Here is a 21,304-nt window from a genome sequence, read left to right on the forward strand (position 1 = left end):
TGCAGAGTGCGCGCGCTGCATGGGGAAGCCTGGCCAGAGAAGATGAAGAAAAGGGGAACAGGGTACGTTGCGAAAAGAGGAGAAGAGAAGAAGAAAGATCGGAGCGGCACACTGCCACCGAAGAAAGGAAGGAGAGAGAAGTCAGAGTGACACCCAGTCACTGCAAGAAGAAAGGAGAAAGAACAGAGTGGCCACTGCCACTAAGAAGAAAAGAAGGAAGAAGTAATCAGAGTGGCACGACTGTCAAGCTAAGAAGAATGAAGAAAGAACAGAGTGGCCACCGCCACTAAGAAAAGAAGAAAGGTGACAGGCACTGGAACACCGGAGTGCAATGGAGAACAAGCCTGGTAAGAGCACCGGCAGAGCAGACCAAAGACAACCACTGACGAGTCATCCATCCACATGGCGAACGCAGAAGAGAGCAAGATAGACTGTTGAAGACATCTACCTCTGGGGTTGGCGGAAGATCGAATGGCGAGAGTGCTCACACATCCAGCGGATGAACTGACCACTCCACACCGACCCGTGGCAACCCAAGAAGAGGCCTCAAGGAACTCTGGTGGCAGCAAGTCCCACACGGGAGACAGATCTACAGAAGCACGTCTGCAGGACCCAAGAGGATGAAAGCCTCGAGAGCAATGAAGAGAGTCGACAACTCAACCTTCAGGTGGAACTAGGACACGACGGTGAGGTTCGTGGAGCGCCCTGCTCACGGCCCGAAGGCTATGGTAGAGCAACGCGACCAAAAACACCAGTCCAGTGGAAACCTGGCAAAGAGGTCCTCCCGGACATCTTGTGGCAGAAGAAAACCGGCGAGAGGGGCATCCTAGTGAGAGGGATGTTCGCACCTACTCTATTCACCTGCTAAGAAACACACTGAAGCCTGCCTGGAAACAACACGCAACCAGCTTGGAGAAAAGAAGCCGGAAGACAAACAACAACCACGTCATCCATCTCTCTTGAACCATTCGTCACCAAGAGAGCAAAGCAAAAGGCAGGGCTGAGAACAGCCGACAGAGAAAGAATGAACACGCCGAACAACTAAAAACCGTGCCACCAAGAAATGCTAATTCAAAACGCAAGAACTATACTGCCTGCGGCTTGCAAGCAGCCAAAGAGACTCTTTTTGAAAGCGCAAGTCCAATGTTATTTTCTGTGTTTTCTTTCCCCCACAGGTGTTTGGACTTTTCATGTTTGGTTTAAATTTTAACCAATTTGGGGAGGGATGTAATGCCCAGCACAAGTCAGCATTCTAGTGCTGAGCCTGTAACTACACTGAACACCCACCCACCACTGATGTCACAGGTCATGTGACACAGCATCAATAAAAGAGGCCGAGCGCACGTGCTCTGGGCCAGTTGCACCGAGTAAGCAGTGTGTCCTGCGTCCCAGTCATTTTCCAGCATGAGGGCCTTAGGCCCGACCCTACACTAGGCATGGGCAGCTGCCCAGGGCCTCGCAGCCAGGGCGCCTCGCGCTTTCTAATACTTCAGAGTTTGAAGGCACAGGGGGCCCAGGAGGCACAAGGGATTTAATCAATAGCTGCCTGCCGGTCCGTCTCTCTTGGCCTAATCGCTGCATCTGCATGAGGATAGCAGCGATTAGACAGGTCATTCAAGAGCCCTCACTTGTGAAGTGCGCCCTGCCCCTGGTTGAATAAGAAGCAGGATAACCTGCAGGGCGCACAACAAAAGATAGAATGAGGGCGCCTCACACTGAAAACCGCTCAGCTCATCCAGGACGAGGGAAAGGGACAACAGAGTGAATGAAAGGGATACGAAATACGGAATCAAGTGAGAGGGGGCGGGGGGTTTGGGGAGCAGATAGCTATGAGATAGCAGCCAGACAAGAGGTGCAGGAGGAGGAGCACAATAAGAATATATAATTGGCTGGATTAGGGCTTTTAGTGTGCTAGGTCCCTCGAGTCTTTACCTGGTGGTAAATTAAAATCGACATTGAAACAGGCCCCAATTTCACCCTATATTCATGTCCTTTACTTTACCTACAAAAACAATGATCCTGTATCAGCACAATAATTGTATAACACAGTGGCCGGGTTGGACATTAGGGCAATCAGGCAGTGTGTAATGGTCTAATCTGCCAGGTTAGTATTTGACCTGTTTTTTGGGCTGTTTGTGTGCCTGCTTTATGGTCAGATGAACATATTTTTAATGTTGATTTTCATGATATTAAAACAAACATTGCCTGCAGCAAAATCGAATCTATGCAATCTCCCATACCTTACAAACAACGTAAACAGCATGTCTTTACAAGTTAAAAACTGCCCTAATTTAGACACTTTTCTAGCTAACTAATTCACTAATGGGGGCCACTTTTATTTTTGTGCTGGGCCTATTTCCTGGCCCAGTCTCACTGCATGATAGGGTAATCCATGACACCGATTTTGTTCCTGTTTATATTTCACATGCTTTACTTAATCTTGCATTCCCCAAGAGTGTTAGCTATGTCCAGGATGTGTGTTTCTGTATTTCATTTCACAGCATTTTACTCTTGTATGGGGCACACCTCCAGGTGTTTATAACAGGCTACAGTTTTGTGCTTTGGAGTTGAGGCTGAAGGCTGTTCTACTTTCACACTGTGCCTGTCAGTGGGTCAAAAAGGTGTCCAGAATACATGGTCATTCAATACATGGCCACTCTGAAGAGCACACTGAGCAACAGTCCCGTATTCCAGTTGCAGTTGTTCTTCTGTGCAAATGTGTGTGAAGTAGGTACTCCTTGGTCAAAACAGTTGCAGGGTGAATGTAAAATAATTTATTGTTGTTACTCATTTATCTTAAACAGCCATTGACAAAAAAGCAAAACCTTTGGCTTATTTTAGATGTAAGTCAGTTGTCTTATATTTCTGGATTCAATTACAGAAAGCTGAGGGAAAGATGAGAAAAAGAGTAGAGCATTGAGGGGAAGGTGAATTTAAAAGGGTCATCATCAACAAGAAATGGTAAGATGCTCCAGGATGATGGAAGGGGAGAGAAGCAGAACAAGGAAAGAAGTCATGAGGCTGGGGGAGAGATTAGAGTTGAAGGGGAGTGTATGGATAAGATGTGCAGTAGAGAGACAGAACCAGCAAGGGTGCAGAGTGGAGAGAGAAGTATTGGTGAGTGATGGATGAAAGAAAGCAGGACCACTGAAAGATGTCAGAGGTTGGGCGGGATGAGACAGGAGAGGAGAGTGGAAGTTAGAAGGGACAGCAACATTAAGAGAAATTTGAATCCTAGAAAAAAGAAGTCAACTTCCAAATCTCTTTTATAAAACATAATTTACTCATTAACAATGTGCCGGCCTCTGACAACTCTAGGAGTTTGAAGTAGCATTTGTGCTGTATCAGATCATTTGTGGTTAAATCTTGATCATAGAGTTAGAGCAGCCTTAATATTACTAAAAGTTAGTACCACATTTGACACTGTTTCCCAGCCAGTGCTTATAAATCAACTAGTGCAACCTGGAATTTAAGTATACACTTGGTGTGGTTTACCTGTATCCGATTTGAGAAATCTGAAACAATCCACTCACCACCTATTTCTATTATGTTTCTAACCTATGACTTGTGGAATTTATTAGGTCTCCACTGTTCAATCTTTATACTCCCCAGTTAGTCTTACTCACACAGTACTTTGGTTTATTGCTGATATCTAGTGCATGTTGATACCCAAACATCACTTCCCTCAGTGACAATATGGTCTTTGCCAGAGAATATGTTTGTACGTGCATGCTAACAGTTGATTTCTGAATGAAGACAAATTCACTAAAACCTTAAAGTGACACATCAAGGGTTCTTATTTTGAAAGGATCTCATAACATATGGTGTTCTCTTTGGTGGCTGGTGGAGCTGGGTCAATCGCCCACGTTGGTGGAGATGGCAAAAAAATCTTCGATTCATTTTCCAGCATCTTATCTTTTTTATTCGGAACAGATTAACCATGTTTCACCCACTTGCTTTTACTACATCCATAAGCATTACAAAAATATCCCTTTTCTCCCCTCTCACTACAGTAAAGCTGTTGTGCAGTCAGTTATCTTCTCATTAGATTATTATGCCCTCTCTTGTGGGCTTCCCGCCTTTTCGCATTCAGTACCCTTCAAATCATTCAGGACAGTGCTAGGCTCCTCATCTGAGACTGCTGCATCGCAATGCTATTTCTTCTCTCATTTCTGCTGTCTGCTGTGTTTTTGATTTGAAACCCTACAACTGCAAAGCACTATCTATTTGTCATTGTGCACTGCATTAAAAGGTTCCTTTCTTTCGAAAGCACTCCGTACTGTTTCTTCCAGAATCCTATACTCTGTGCCATCCAAACTCCTGTGTCATCCTAAAATTTAGATGGTCCTGATTGGAGACAGAGCCTTCTCCTTTCTAGTTGTGCTGGGTTGAGACTCTCTCCCTCTTGAGCTATGACGTGACTCCAATTTTTGGGAAAACACTTAAAACTATTCTTTCTCCACATTAGTAAAGTCTGCACCTCTCCTTTGGAGCTCTCTTAGTGCCAGAATTCCCGATTTGCATCTCATTTTTATTCATCCCATTCAAGAGAACAATAACTAGGTTAAATTCATTTAATGTATTTTCACTTATGTACGTATTTTATTAGGATTTTTAAAGCTATTTCTAACCATTTTACTTATATCAAAACTAGGTAAGTTGCTTCTTGCAAAGTGGCTTCAAACAATGCCATATAATTAATGTCCAATTGATATTACCTCCTATGAGGTCACTTCCTGTCAGGTTAAATCTTATGCAAATTATAGGGGCCTCGCATGTTCCTATTCTGCCCGGGGCCCCACAAATCCTAGGACCGGCCCTGCCCCATCCTGTAAATGAAGCCTCGCCCTCAGTTCAGCAGCAGGGATGTTAAATTCATCTGGCTTGAGAGGAAACTCGAGAAGGCAACCCACACAAGATGCCAGCCACATTCACGCAGACACACCTATGCATAACAAGAGGGCCATGATCACGTCAGGAGGCCCGAGGGCTGAAAGCCGGGGAAGTCACTCTACTCTTCAGACTGGGGGATGGGCTCTGCTTCCAAGAACAGGAAGAAGGACCCTCTGATGCCACGGATCTGACACCTGGAGGGCAGCAAGGGTGGGCTCAGCATCTCATCTTAGACTCGGGCTTGGAGCTACTTGAACAATAATAGTTATAATTTTAGAGTGCATCGTACATTTAAATACACCGGTGTTTCCTTTTGCCTGTTGCAATTCGCGGAAAAATCCTTCTGTCCATGAGTTTGTACTCAGGGAAAGTGAAATCTCTTCACAAGCTGGAGGTTTAAAGCTTTTTTGGGGCTTTTTCTTAACATCCTCACATTGAAGGTAAGGGACAGCTCTGACGAAGGACAGAATGGAAAAGCTCAGGTGGAAATGGGATGAGGGAGAGAACGGGATAGGGGTCTGGTATATGGAACGTGTGAAAGGGAAGAAATGGCGAGAGCTAGTGTGATGAGTGAGGGGAGAGGGATGCCTTACTTCCAACTTTGGTAAACACTCAAGAAGTATATTTACGATTTAAGAGAGAAGTGTCTACAGTTCACGCACATGTGAGGATAGAATGCCATTAAGAAAGACCCATGCCCCCCACAGATCCGGCCTCCACCGGTCACACCACGAATTATTATCACCTATCAAAGAATTTTCAAAGTTTTTCAGTTTGCATAAGATACAAAAATAATGCAGTGGGCACCTGATTTTTTTATAATTAGTCCAAGATAGTAAAAAAGCACCAGGACACATGGAGATGGGGAGGATGGGCGTAGCTTCCATTGGTGTAAAGTAAAAAGTAAAGTCCACATTTGTAAAGCGCACAATCACCCATAAGGGTCTCTAGGCGCTGGGGGGCCGTCGGGAAGATTAAGCGAGCTATTGCCCAGAGTCACATGGTGCTGTGCTAACCTGCCGCCGGAGCCGGGGATCGAACCGTGGTCCCCAGATTCCAGCGTCAGTCGCCCTGGCCGCGGCGCCACACCTCTGTACAGCAGGTGTAGTGCACCAGGGCCCAGAGGACTGAGGGGCACACTGAACCATGATTATTTCTGAATTTCATAATTCAGACAGCAGTCAGTACGTATATTTACTCCTTTGCACCAGGCCCCATGACACAGTAGCTACGGTATTGAGCTGCATAACTAAATAGTTATAAGGTCCCAAAAGCGATACCTATTGGCTATGCCAATGCTTGTTTTTCTATTTCCAGTACCCCCTGGGCCCCCACTTTACAAATGTAAGGAATAGGCAGTTTACCTTTACTGCAGTAGTTTGAGAATGCATTTCATGAAAAGAAATATAAAGTAGGGTTGTCAAAAGAAAAATACCAGCCATTTGATGTTTAATGAGCCTGCAAAGGCCTCCACTTGACACTAAATAGGATTGTAAATAAAACCATATGCATTCATTCCTATGTGACTTTTCTGTCTTTGTTCCCTTTAATTATCAGTCATGGATTATTGAGGCAGCCCTAGAACACAATTAAAAGTGCTTTCTATTTATATTTGCTGTTCGAAGTACGCACAGATGAGTGCTGACAAAATACAGCTTTAGGTGACTGCTTATTTTTGTACCGTCTGGGACATCAAAATAATGAGCAGACAACCCTAACTATAGGACTGGAAGTGTGTTGCCGGGTCAGCATATTATTTATTTCCTCCACCCTCAATCCCTGATTAATGCCATTACAGCAATAGTTTAACTTATATCTGAAACCCTTCGCCGCCGTCAATAATATGCTGAGTTACTTTAAGTGTCAGTGAATGCACCCTGCATTCAGAGAACTCACTCCTCATTCTCACATTTTACTTTCACGCTCACCCTGCACTCACAGCGATCACAATGCACTCACACTGATCACCATGCACTCACATCATTCACCCGCTCACCCTGCACTCACAGTGATCACTCTGCATTCACAATGCACTTGCGCTGTTCGCCCTGTACCTCACCCTGCAGTCACACTACTTATCTGCACTCATCCTGCACTCATGTGACACCTCATTCACCTGCCCCCTCACTGCTCAATTTGCAACTCACTCAATCAAGCCCATCATTAACCATGCATTCATTGTCCCACTCTGCACTTACATCTGCACCAAAATTCATATGGTCACCTCACTCACACTGCAGTCCCTCCTTTTTCTCTCCTCTCACACTGTTGCATCTCTCACCGTGCACTCACATGGTCACTCTTGTCATCCACAGAGTGAAGAGGGTTAATGAGCCTACTACAAAGAATATGTACTATGCAGATCACAGAACTGAATGTGAGTAAACTATGATTAGCGCTATAAATAAAAATCAATGTTTGTCAGAAAGGTTCTACAGAGAGATGAGCTGCATTGTTTGTGAGTGGTAGTGAGAGCATTTATGTAGAAGGAGGAAAGTGGGGAGGGGGCACCAAAAAAACTGTTGTGCCGTTTGTGACCAGTGCTAGGGCCAGGCCTGCCTGGGACTGTAGGCCCCCGCGAAGTTAGGGTCTAGTGGCTCCCCTGCTTCTGCCTATTACTATTACTTTTACATTTGTAGTGCGCTATTGTTACCAAAAGGTGTCCAGGGGCTAATAGCCATCTGCTGCCTGAAGGCAAATGACAAACACACAGAAGGGGAAGGCAAACCAGTCAAATGGGGTGACCTACAGAACATAGAGCCAGGTTTTATATCTTCCTAAAGGATAATAGATTCTTGGTAGAGCGAAGCAAAGGAGGGTGCACGTTCCATAACTGTTCGTCTTGCACCAAAACAGCATGACTGACAATTTGTGCCTTCCTGAATTAGGGAACAATAAGCAGAGTGGCACAGGCCAAGAGGAGCATACGGGTCCAACCAGTGTGCTCGGCGAGGAGGGATGAGAAAGTACAGCAAGGGAGTGAGAGATTTCGATTGAAGAGGTCAGGGATGAGGAGAAATGTGAAGTGCCGAAGGGAAGTGCAGACATGCAAGAAGTGAGTGTGAGGGAAAGTTGAGGGCAAAGAGGAGGGCTACTGTTAAAGTGTGAGAGAAGATAGCTGAGAGATGATCTGTGACCTAAAAAGTTATTTGATGCGACATGGGTGAGGGACAGGAGCAATCGGGGAAGAGAGGGAGTACTGGGGTGGGTGCTGAGCAGTCATTAATTTGCAACAAAACATGTGCCAGGGACCTCACCAGTAGGCCACTGCAACTTTAACCACCCAACCATTGAATTGCCAGTGCGGCCAGTGACAATACCTATGCAAATACCAATCATAACACTTGTACAAGTGTGACTATTTCAGGCCCCCAAGGCTATAAGAATGGCATGGATGTCAGGAGTTTATCGTTTTAATGTATATTGAAGTAATAAACAGCTGTTCTGCTCATCTCTAAATTACACAGACAGAGCCACCATGTGGCAGACGGTCATAGTGCCAGTGTGCACAATTAGGGGCCAGTGCGGAGCCCTGGAAACCACCTGCTCAAATTAAGCACTGAAGCTGAGGTAACAGGGGAGAGGGGCATTGGTTCAAGAAGGTGTGGAAGAACAAAGGGGAGATGTGAAAGATGAATGGGGGGACTGGAGAGGTGAAAGATACAAATAGACAACAATTTGAATGGAGAAACTTGAGGTGAATGAGAAGTGCAGATGGGCACCGGAGGTGACGGAGCCAGAGAGACCATGAGATAAATGCAAGAGACTGTTCGAGATGAGGGCAGTGAAAAGACAGAATGGCAAGAGGTGATTAAGGGTGAAGTGAGAAGTTGAATGGGGAGAGTTCAGAAGTTGTAAAAGGGGTGAAAGAAAATGGCCTGCAAAGTGAGAGAGGGATCGGGGATTGGGACCGGAGAGGAGAGGAGAGAGCGATGGAAAGGAGGGGTACATTTCTTTACTCAGTACAAGACCGCCAGGGTTTTAAGGGACCCCTGCTGCTCCCGGCCAGGGCCAGGTGAGCTTCTAATGTGGAAGCGCGTATTCCTGTGGAGGGGAAGGCCCATCACAAAGGTTGACTAGACATCTTTCTGATGTTAATTGCTGTATTTGGTTATAAACTGGTACTGATGGGGTGAAATCTTTCCTCAGTGTTACTGTGTACAAAAAATGTCAAAATAATGAAGCAATTCTATCCCAAAATAACGCGGCATCACATAACATAATTTAAATTTTCTTCCCACACAATTTAGTCAAGCCGGTCATGTAATTTGGTCCTCACCTGCCTCCTAATTCCAATAGCCCTGTCTACAGGTTTAGAAATGTTTGGCAGGAGGGGGTCCTTATGACTGAAAATATTGACAGGGGGGTCTCGGCACCCAAAAGTTTGAAGACCTCTTCTCTAGAATGTGACATATTCTTGACCCACAAAGTACTATTCTTTAAAATTAAAAATGGAGAAATTCGCTCCTGTAAGTTAGACTCTGGCTAAGCCAACCCACTGGCGTGGCTAACTTTCCCTACACTCCCCTTTTAGCTCCTCTACTTATTCAATTACTGAGGCTTCTATCTGGCTGGGGTGCAGGAAGTGGGGTTGAGCCTGTTCCTGCCCTAAACTGTTATGCCCTCTTTGAAGATCAGTTTGGCTACCCATCCCCCTTCCTGTCCTGTGCTTAGCAGCAGCAGTTCTTCCCCTACCAGATGTCCGTTGTCTCTATGCAGGCCACTTCTCACCTCATCAGAGCAGTTTGGCTCAGCCTTTCGAAGGCTGGGTAATCAGAAGAGGCTGCTGGAAGGCTGGATTTTGGCACTTCAGCAAATCAAGGTATATAACTTATTTTCTGGGATAGTTATAAATCTAACCTTGACATTTTGTCTGATTTATCCTAAGTATCATCCTTTGCAGTATAGTTTAAGCTCAGTCGTGTCAATAGTTATAATTTATGAAAGTAGTCCCATGTTAGCCTATGGAGCCAATGTGCTGCAGCGGGGAGAAAATGCATTTTTCCCTCACCAGGTCATATGTAACATCTTTTAAAATGCCCTGCTTATTTTTACATGCCATCCTACCCTTGGCCAACCTAGAGCAGACGACTCTTGGGGTGACATATCTGTAAAAATAAGGTAGATAAAGACTGTGGAAGTACATGTAATTCCAAAGTCGAATTTCCATAAAATGTAATTTTAAAAGTCGCCTGCAAAGCAGGGCAGTCTTTAAAAGAACAGCAGGCAACACAGCTGTGCAGACTTAAAAGCATTAAACTTACTAGGCCTTCAAATATAAATTATCTACCATATGCTAGGGACTTACAGGTAGGTTGTCAATACCAATTGTAATTATAACTAATTACCATATACTTTTAATCAAAGAACAGGCCCTGGGTTAGGTTAACAGAGCCCAAGGTACAATCAGAGTCTGAAAAGTAGTGCGTAGTAGACATAGACAAAAATTGGGGCAACAAGTAGGGGGACACTGTAAAAGGCCCAGGTTTCTCACAGTAGTGATCAGATTTTTCTGAAGCTGTTGCAGCTTCTTTATTAAATAGAAAGCTGAAGGGTGTGATCTGTCCACACCCTGAAAATAGGGAAACTTCTTTAACCCCATGGATGCTCAGCATATTCCCCTCCTGTGCTGAGATTTGTTGATTCCCATGTTTCATGACGAGCTGGGCTCGTCATGAGCGTGCGAGGAGGCTACTTCATGACGAGCCCAGCTCGTCATGAGCATGGAAGGGGTTAAGACATTGGTATAAGGAGGAGTTGCTTCACAGTGTTCCCACTGTGTGTAATTGTGAATTTCTCTACAATAGCTAGTCCTGTGTGTGTAGTTATGTGCATAGTAGTGATAACAATACATTTCTTCATAATTAGCTGAATTCAAATAAGAATTTTCATTATTCAAAGTATCATATGCCTGCAGATCAGACAGAATTGCTTTAACAAATTCAGTGTCCCAATCTTCTGAAATAGAACCGGGTATTACAACACAATTAATTGAAACTTTTATAACATATGGCAATTGCAATGTCTCAGTAGGTCTCATAATCTGATATAGAACCTTTTTCCATGCTATATCCACAGGCACCGGATAAGCGGTGATGTTCACAGTGTAGAGATCTTGTCGTACTCTGCAGGATGAAGAGCGGTGCTGTAGTTCACGAGCCGCAGGTGATTCAGTTGTCCTTGCAAGGATGCAATGTCTGTTGAGTGGCAGTAGAACAACGAGTATCGTTGAAAACCACCTAATGATAAGAAAAGTTACCAAAGTGATCCAGACGTAGCACCACGGAGTAAATATATACTTGTCACAAAACCATTGATAAACATGAAGCAGTCTCTGGTGGTGAGTGACTGTAGAAGGGGTTGAAAAGTCCTCAATAATATCGAGAGTCATTCTCAGCATCATTGGTCTCTCGAGGATCTCGAATGGGCACCAGTTCAAATGAAGTAGTTTCAGGTGGAATTTCATAATACAACATGGAATTGTGTTGGACTATAGCCACCGTCTTACTGACAGCATCAAATGTGTTTGCAGAACTCATTGTTCTGCATAAAGTGTTGAGCATAAGTATCCGCGGATGGGAACTCAAGCTAATAATGTTACTGCTACAGAGGGTAGGGTATTCAGAGTAGGAAGAGGTTGAATCCTTCTTGCTGTCTGCGAGTGCCTGTTGTAGAGGACTGGCCACATAGTGCTTTTCACATGGTTGATGGACACCTATTTCACCTTGAGCTAGGCAAAGGAGGCAGAACAACAGTCATGTTGTCTTTTGCTCCACGAATAGTGATGGATTGTTCAAAAGCTTGTTTGTCATGTATTTATTACACAAACTAGACCCCCAACTATAGGTACCTGCTTGTCAACAGCAGTGTTAACCCTCTCTTTTCTTTAATGGGTTGAGTACCTAAGGTATCTATTTTATACACTGAGGTATAAACTTCTGCCTTTATTTTTGGTAATTCATGTTTGCAATCTTGAACTGGAGCCACTTCCAGTCTCTGGCGTATGGACAGAACTAAGGGGCACATGCATCATTCATACATTTTGCATTTCTTAATTTGCGAAAAATACCGAATCGCAAATTAAGAATTGCAAAATGCTATGCATCATTTTTTTCGGTATTTACTTGTAATTCGGTAAAAATCGCAATTTTTACCGAATTGCAAATAAATACCGAATTCTTAACTGCTTTTTCGCAAATCCCATTGATTCCTATGGGCCGAAAGGCCCATAGGAGTCAATGGGAAGGCATTTACGAATTCGCAATTTGTTGATGCATTCCAAGGGTGCAGGGGGGGGTTCAAAGGACCCCCCCCCTGCACCCCTGAAATGTATTTGAAAGTGCATGTTTCAAACACACATGTCCTAAGGACATGTGTGTCTGTAACATGACAGTGTAAAAAATGCATTTTTTTGCATTTTGAAAGATTTTCGCAAATTAACACGAGGGTCAACCTCGTGTTAATTTGCACTTCCAATTTCAAAATGCGCATTTTTTTAAAAATTGATGCATTGCATTTAAGGAATCGCACAAATGAGATTCCTTAAATGCATTCGCATTTTTAAGAAATGCAAAAAAATGCGAATATTGGAAAAGTGTTTGATGCATCCCAAAAACGTATTTAGGAAGTGCAAACGGCCGAATTTACCGATTCGCACCGTTTGCACTTCCTAAATAGGTTGATGCATGTGCCCCCACATCTTTTCCTTAATAATACACAGGATGGTAGAGGAGACTGTGGAAAAATTCCCCATTAACTTCATTCCTAAATCCAGAGCTGGTGCAGCTCCACTTTAATTTTGTAATTGCCTAAGTATAGCAGGGAGAACTGCCAATGAAGGCATGCCATTCCTGCGAGTGTAAAAATGTTACCTGTCTTCTAACGGCTCTCCTTGCTGTCTGTCTGTCTGTACTTTCTTATTACCTGTGAACTTGTTGTAAAGCGCTCTGATACCCTCGGGTCCTGCCAGCGCTATATAAATCTCTTAAATAAACTAAATAAAAAAGACACTAAGGCCCAGATGCATGAAAGGAAAATCTGGTTGCAAAGGGGCAGATTCTCAGAATCTGCCCCTTTGCGACCGGTATTTTTGCATTTGGGATGCATCATCCCAAATGCAAAAATCGCAATTTAAGGAATCTCTAAAAAGAGATTCCTTAAATTGCGATTGCATTTAAGGAATCCCAAATTGAGATTCCTTAAATGCAATGCAGCAAAGTAAAAGAATTTGCGATTTCGCTAATAGGGGGAGCAAATTACCATGAAGTTGAACTTCATGGTAATTTGCAAAAACTTTGACAAATGCACTTTTGTGCATTTTTCAAAGTTTCATGTTGCGCACACACATGCCCTTAGGGCATGTGTGTGCGCAACATATGTGCACAGATTAATTTCAGGGGTGCAGCAGGGTGTCCTTTGGACACCCCTGCACCCTTGAAATTGCATTCTCAATTTGCGATTCGCTAATTAAGAATGTCTTCTCATTCATTCCAATGGGCCTCTAGGCCCTTAGAAATGAATTGGGAGGTATTCCTTAATTGCGACTCGCAATTTGCGACTCGCAATTAAGGAATATTAAGAAATCACAATTTTTTTAGCGATTTCTTCATGCATAGCATTTTGCTATTATACACAAATGGAGGTCCCAGGGGTTATTTAAAGACTCTAAATGTTGGATCCCCTGAACAGAAATGACACCAACATAAACCAACAGAGAGTCTACAGACACAAACAGAGTACCCAACTACAATTACACAATATTACAGAGAACTATCTTATAAATGAGTTCCCATCAGTACACCATCGAGACCGCCCTTCATCATCTGGGATCTCTTTAGACACTAGTGCCTGCTGCTGTTAGAGGTGAAAAATCCTGCACTGGCCTGATGACACGCCATGTACCAGGAAAAACCACAGCAGTTGTATTTGATGTGAAAAAGGCGTGTCTGGTGGAATACTGAATAGCAGTGCAGTGAAAAGGTGTGGGTGAAAAAGAAAGGATAAGAAAAGGAGTTCTAAAATTAGGTAGTGTTCAGGGACAACAAATTTAATAACCACCGTCACACTCCTAAATCAATAAAAACAGTGCAAATAAATGGCATAACAAATAACCACTTAATAGTTGTATAAGGTCGACATGTTTCTGCAGTCTAAAAGAGTCTCGAGATCTCGTGCTGCTTCCTCAGACCAAATAATGCTACTGCTACATAAAAGTTAAATAAACCATATCACCTGAATAGTGTAGGTAACTGTGTAACCATCTTCCCATCCTAAATATAAGAAGAACACGTGTAAATATTCAAAATGTAACTGAGTACTGTGTGAGGTATATACATAGCATGCAATTTACGCATACAATGACGTATAAAACCAGTCACAAGAACTTATTGACCGGCACTGGGACTGTCTAAATCAGTCACCACTCAAACAATTGAGTATCTTAAAGAAGGTTCACTCACCCACTCGATGGGAAGGAAAAGCCCCACCTCACCTGGCACGAGCTCAGGTAGATGGATGCACCGCACTATAAAGAAGATAACATAAATAATCATTATTGTAAATAACACCTGCTAGTACTCCCGGGCAAACCAGCTCAGGCGTGCGCCACCTCTAGCACCAGACAACACAACCCAAACAGTCAACAATCTGGCTGATTACATCTCAGTGTTAACACGAGTGTGTTCAAAAGGGCTGTAAGAATCCACTACTTTCCCTTTCAGATTAAAGCATTTTGTTAATATATGCACAGGTGGCTTTGTGATTATACTCATCTCTGATGCTGCACCTTACAACTATAGCCATATTCCCCATAAGTCTGAGGGCCGAGATGCTAAAATATATAGACACATGTGAGGGCTTCAAGCGCTCGTTTCTGTCCACAGCCATTCCTGTGAACCATCGGCGAGAGTGCGCTACCAAGTACAATCACTCTCATTGCACACCCAGTTCTCCTGATTCATTATCTCAAATGACAAGTGCCAACCAATAAAAGGAATCAAGGCTGGACAGCTCACCTGTCCGTCGGTACACCGGTCGTCCCTCTGAGCTCTATCTGGGGGAGGAACCGACTCGGTGTACCGGGAGGTCTAGAAGTAAACAGACTGCTTCCGCGTGAGGCTGGGGGCGTGTGCAGGCGTCCGCCTGCCGCGATGACATCACTCACAGCGTGATGCGTGCTGTGTCTGCATGGGAAATGTAGTTCAACACCCGTTCTAGAGCATAAAACAAAGTTCGAATCCCGGCCGGGATCCCTGTTACAACAGAGTGTGACAGTATTAGTAAATTGTAATTCTGTAGTCATGCTGGCCCAGTATTCAGCGCTAATGTTGTAAAAACGCAAACTGCCATCCTTATGTTAATAAATACTGATACTATGGTCAGATTAGCCCAATCATGAGCGCTGATGTTATCAACGAGTGACGACGCAATCTTCCATGGTTAGTCATGTTAGCCCATCGATCAGCGTTAGTGTTATGAAAACACAGACTGCCATCAATAACATTACTATATTATTAATTTCTGATAATGTGGTCATATTAGCCCAAATTGAACGATGATATTGTAAAGGAGTGAGTCTGCCAACCTTGATTAGAGGAGGAGGGCATGTAATCCCCACTGCGAATGCAACCCATCAACCCCCGGCTGAGCTTATCAGGAACGCACCGCGTGCATGCGTCATCCGACACATATGTTTGAGCATTTCTCCAAATTACTCTTCAACAAACGTTACGTGGCATCCCTACCTGGAGTACACCTAGCATCCAGTACCTTGAAATCCAAGGTGTGACAGTAGCTTAGTTGCTTCTCTCCTTGCCCCTAGACTCATTGTGCTCACTTGCACACCCTCTAAAATCGTAGCGGTGCGTTCCTGATAAGCTCAGCCGGGGGTTGATGGGTTGCATTCGCAGTGGGGATTACATGCCCTCCTCCTCTAATCAAGGTTGGCAGACTCACTCCTTTACAATATCATCGTTCAATTTGGGCTAATATGACCACATTATCAGAAATTAATAATATAGTAATGTTATTGATGGCAGTCTGTGTTTTCATAACACTAACGCTGATCGATGGGCTAACATGACTAACCATGGAAGATTGCGTCGTCACTCGTTGATAACATCAGCGCTCATGATTGGGCTAATCTGACCATAGTATCAGTATTTATTAACATAAGGATGGCAGTTTGCGTTTTTACAACATTAGCGCTGAATACTGGGCCAGCATGACTACAGAATTACAATTTACTAATACTGTCACACTCTGTTGTAACAGGGATCCCGGCCGGGATTCGAACTTTGTTTTATGCTCTAGAACGGGTGTTGAACTACATTTCCCATGCAGACACAGCACGCATCACGCTGTGAGGGATGTCATCGCGGCAGGCGGACGCCTGCACACGCCCCCAGCCTCACGCGGAAGCAGTCTGTTTACTTCTAGACCTCCCGGTACACCGAGTCGGTTCCTCCCCCAGATAGAGCTCAGAGGGACGACCGGTGTACCGACGGACAGGTGAGCTGTCCAGCCTTGATTCCTTTTATTGGTTGGCACTTGTCATTTGAGATAATGAATCAGGAGAACTGGGTGTGCAATGAGAGTGATTGTACTTGGTAGCGCACTCTCGCCGATGGTTCACAGGAATGGCTGTGGACAGAAACGAGCGCTTGAAGCCCTCACATGTGTCTATATATTTTAGCATCTCGGCCCTCAGACTTATGGGGAATATGGCTATAGTTGTAAGGTGCAGCATCAGAGATGAGTATAATCACAAAGCCACCTGTGCATATATTAACAAAATGCTTTAATCTGAAAGGGAAAGTAGTGGATTCTTACAGCCCTTTTGAACACACTCGTGTTAACACTGAGATGTAATCAGCCAGATTGTTGACTGTTTGGGTTGTGTTGTCTGGTGCTAGAGGTGGCGCACGCCTGAGCTGGTTTGCCCGGGAGTACTAGCAGGTGTTATTTACAATAATGATTATTTATGTTATCTTCTTTATAGTGCGGTGCATCCATCTACCTGAGCTCGTGCCAGGTGAGGTGGGGCTTTTCCTTCCCATCGAGTGGGTGAGTGAACCTTCTTTAAGATACTCAATTGTTTGAGTGGTGACTGATTTAGACAGTCCCAGTGCCGGTCAATAAGTTCTTGTGACTGGTTTTATACGTCATTGTATGCGTAAATTGCATGCTATGTATATACCTCACACAGTACTCAGTTACATTTTGAATATTTACACGTGTTCTTCTTATATTTAGGATGGGAAGATGGTTACACAGTTACCTACACTATTCAGGTGATATGGTTTATTTAACTTTTATGTAGCAGTAGCATTATTTGGTCCTGAGGAAGCAGCACGAGATCTCGAGACTCTTTTAGACTGCAGAAACATGTCGACCTTATACAACTATTAAGTGGTTATTTGTTATGCCATTTATTTGCACTGTTTTTATTGATTTAGGAGTGTGACGGTGGTTATTAAATTTGTTGTCCCTGAACACTACCTAATTTTAGAACTCCTTTTCTTATCCTTTCTTTTTCACCCACACCTTTTCACTGCACTGCTATTCAGTATTCCACCAGACACGCCTTTTTCACATCAAATACAACTGCTGTGGTTTTTCCTGGTACATGGCGTGTCATCAGGCCAGTGCAGGTTTTTTCACCTCTAACAGCAGCAGGCACTAGTGTCTAAAGAGATCCCAGATGATGAAGGGCGGTCTCGATGGTGTACTGATGGGAACTCATTTATAAGATAGTTCTCTGTAATATTGTGTAATTGTAGTTGGGTACTCTGTTTGTGTCTGTAGACTCTCTGTTGGTTTATGTTAGCATTTTGCTATTCCTTATTAGCGAATCCTTATTTTTCGCTAATAAGGAATCGCAAAATGGATGCTTGATGCATCTGGGGGTTAGTCAGTATTCTATGTTTATGTTGCGGAGTAGTGTCTCTAATTGGTTGCTGCTGTCTTTCTTTCTTCCTTTCTTTCTTTCTTTCGTTCATTCTGTCTTTCTTTCTTTCTTTCTTTCTTTCTTTCTCTCTTACTTTCTTTCTTTCTTTCTTTCTTTCTTTCTTTCTCTCTTTCTTTCTTTCTTTTCTTTCTCTCCCTCCCTCCGTCTTTCTTTCTTTTCTTCTTTCTCAAAGACAGGAGGTTGGCAGCCATTTGCAGAACGATTGCCCTTTATTAGACCCAAATTAGCCAAGACCTTTTGTTTTTACTACAATTATGTATATGACAGAGTTACTTATAGGTGTTTTCAGCCTAACTTCATCTATTTTTCTGTGGTTGAGTCATTCACATTTTTGTCCAACCCACTCGAGTGTGCATCAATGGGCAATGTGTCACCCACTTCAGCCATTGACTGATTTTATTATGAGTTACTACATCCTGCCCTTTCACAAGGAGCACATATACACGCAAAGCAGTTCCTTCTAGTGCCAGCAAGAACTATGATGTGTGCTTTTTTAAGACCAAAATAAATTTTTGCCATTAGTCAATATTTTGTCTTTTAGATAGACAGATGCTCAACAGCTTCCCAAACAATAAAGATTTGCAAAAACTATGACAAAACAAGAACTGCCAGAACGATGTCGGACAACGCCAGACCGATTGGCTTTGCCAGTGCTTGTTTAGTCTGTCATTAAAAAATAAATTGTATTCTGTGGAATATTCTAAAGGAAACCTTTCAACATAATTTTTTCAATGTGCATCTTCTCTTAATCAGTCCACTTCATTCCCTCAGAGGGGGCTCCCAACTGTCTGTCAATTCATGGACAGTCAAGGATGTGTAGATTATTTCTCTAGGAAGGGGGGTAGGGGCGGTTGACCTGGGAGGGGTTCAAGAGTGTGGAATGTGACTATGGGAAAAGGGTGGGGGAGGGAAAACAGTAATCTATTAGAGTTGAATTCAGTAGTGAAACATATCTTGAAATAGGAAAATTTGGAGGACCAAAGAGCGAGGGGGACGCCGGAATTAAATATCTGTCATCAAAAATCGCTGCGGTAAAAATTATGTGTTGGAATGTTGCAGGTATTAATCAGATTAAGAAAAGACTATTAGTTAAAGAAGAACTGAAAGTATTTAAACAACATAGACTGGGGGTAGTCGAAACATATCTCTCGTATAAAGATCAGGCCTTGCTTAAACAGTTTGGGTATGATATCATTGTATGTTCGTCACAATCAACCTCAATTCGGGGAGTAGCCATAGTGAAATTTAAAAACTTGAAAGTAAACCTATTGAAAAGCACAGTAGACTCTGAAGGCAGGTGTGTTATTTCCCAGCTGACATTTATGGGGTGTGAGGCTAATTCATGTGTAGTGTATGGCCCTAATATTGACGACCCCAGTATCTTTGATCAACTTACTGAGGAATTACTTGATTATAGGGGTCAGGTAATAGTATTGGGGGATTTTAACTTTATAATGCGCCGTCTTCCTGGTTACGGGTTGTGTTGAATACCCATCAGGACTGTCTTTTAAGACTGCACGATTTTAATGCTTTTAGGTTCTAAACTGTACTTCTTTTTCAACTGAGCTTACTGAATTTGCACTGTTGACACTCCTGTCTGATCTTTTTATACCAGGCACCCTCAGACGCCTGCAGACACCTGCCTGACGCTGCCCTGCTCTGTTGTTGGTAAGGGGGGCAGGGAGATCGGAGGTTGGCGGGCTAGTTGTTTGCCACTTCCCCCATAAAGATGCACACGGACACGACTGCGCAGCACCGTCTTCCTGGTTACGGGTTGTGTTGAATACCCACCAGAACTGTCTTTTAAGGCTGCACAATTTTAATGCTTTTAGGTTCTAAGCTGTACTGCTTTTTTAACTGAGCTTACTGAATTTGCACTGTTGAAACTCCGGTCTGATCTTCTTATTCCGGGCACTTCAGACGCCCGCAGACGCCTGCCCGACGCTGCCCTGCTCTATTGTTGGGACGGGGGCAGGGAGCGCGGCGGCCATTGGAGGTTGGCGGGCTGGTTGTTTGCCGCTTCCCTCATAAAGATGCATGCTGACACTACTGTGCTCATCAGGCACACCGCGGGCACGCCAAAGGCGCACTTAAAGCAAGCTCGTCTGCGCCTGTCCGCGCTCGGACCGGGCTCAGGGCCAATCCCCCTGGACCATTTAAGCCAGACCTACTGATTTATTCCATCAACACCTTTGGATCCGGAGGGTGGAAAGGTGGGCTGCCCCAGATTTCTGTCCAATATTAAGCCGGAAGATCTGGCAGACTCTTTTACAAAATGCCATCGGTCCCTCGCCCACATTATGGCTCTTCCTAGTATCTATTCTCCCAACTAGACAGGTGGCACAAGCAAGCAAAGTGACGCTGCTCATATTAAATGCCTACTTCTGAACGCCAGGTCACTGATTAAACACAGCATGGAATGCTCTCTTTTTATTGAGGAACACTATATTAAGATGGCTTTCATAACTGAGTCCTGGACGGATAACGCTTCAGGACCTGATATTGTTAAAGCCTCGCCCCCTGACTTCCTCTGCCACACGCTGAACAGACCAGTAAGGAGGGGTGGAGGGCTGGCAGTTATCTACCATAATAGCCTTGAGCCCACTTTCGTGATTGCCTCCAACTTAGCTTGTGAAGCTCTGTCAGTAAGTGTGCGGTTCTCCCCCCATGACACATTCAAAGCTATGCTTATCTACAGCCACCGCGCCCAAGAGGTGCATTTCTTGATTCTATTGGTACTCTTTTGGAGGAGGGGTTGTGTGCCAATCGTTTTATAATTATGGTGGACTTTAATTTTTATCTGGAGGACCCCTCAGACCTAGATAACCAGAGACTGAATCAAATTATGAATGGAGGGGATCTCGAGCAGCGGGTAGATGGTCCTACACATGTGGCTGGGCATACTTTTGATGGATTTTTTTAAAATAATTCCAGCCTCTCCCTGTCGGAGATACTGCCACTCCCCTGGACAGATCATGCTGCCATTGTTTTTACTTTACACAACCTACCTCAACCAAAGCCCAAGGAGAAGATAGCGATACGGGCCTGGAAAAACATTGATAGTACTGACTTAGAGAATGTCTTGAAAGCAACTGCCCCGACACTCTCTGCCAGTGTTGAGGAGGCCACGGATGCTTATGCGAATTGGATATAGGCCGCATGCAGCAAACTAGCCATGGTTAAACTGTATACCCCTAAGCAAGCCCTCCCCTCAGCCCTCTGGTTCTCAGATAGCCAGCAAAAGCACAAAACGGACTGCAAGAGGCTGCAGCAGGTCTGGAGAAAAGAGTATAACACCACTAATAAAGAAGCATATAAAGTAAGCCTTACTAAGTATAAAAAATTACTTCAAGAAGCCAAAAAAGCATATTTTGCTGAGCAGACTAACGAGGCTAAATCCTCTTCCAGAGAACTTTTTAGAGCTATAACCAATCTTACAAACCC

The sequence above is a fragment of the Lissotriton helveticus genome, chromosome 2_1 (assembly GCF_964261635.1).
Source record: "Lissotriton helveticus chromosome 2_1, aLisHel1.1, whole genome shotgun sequence".
In the NCBI taxonomy this organism is placed as follows: Eukaryota; Metazoa; Chordata; class Amphibia; order Caudata; family Salamandridae; genus Lissotriton; species Lissotriton helveticus.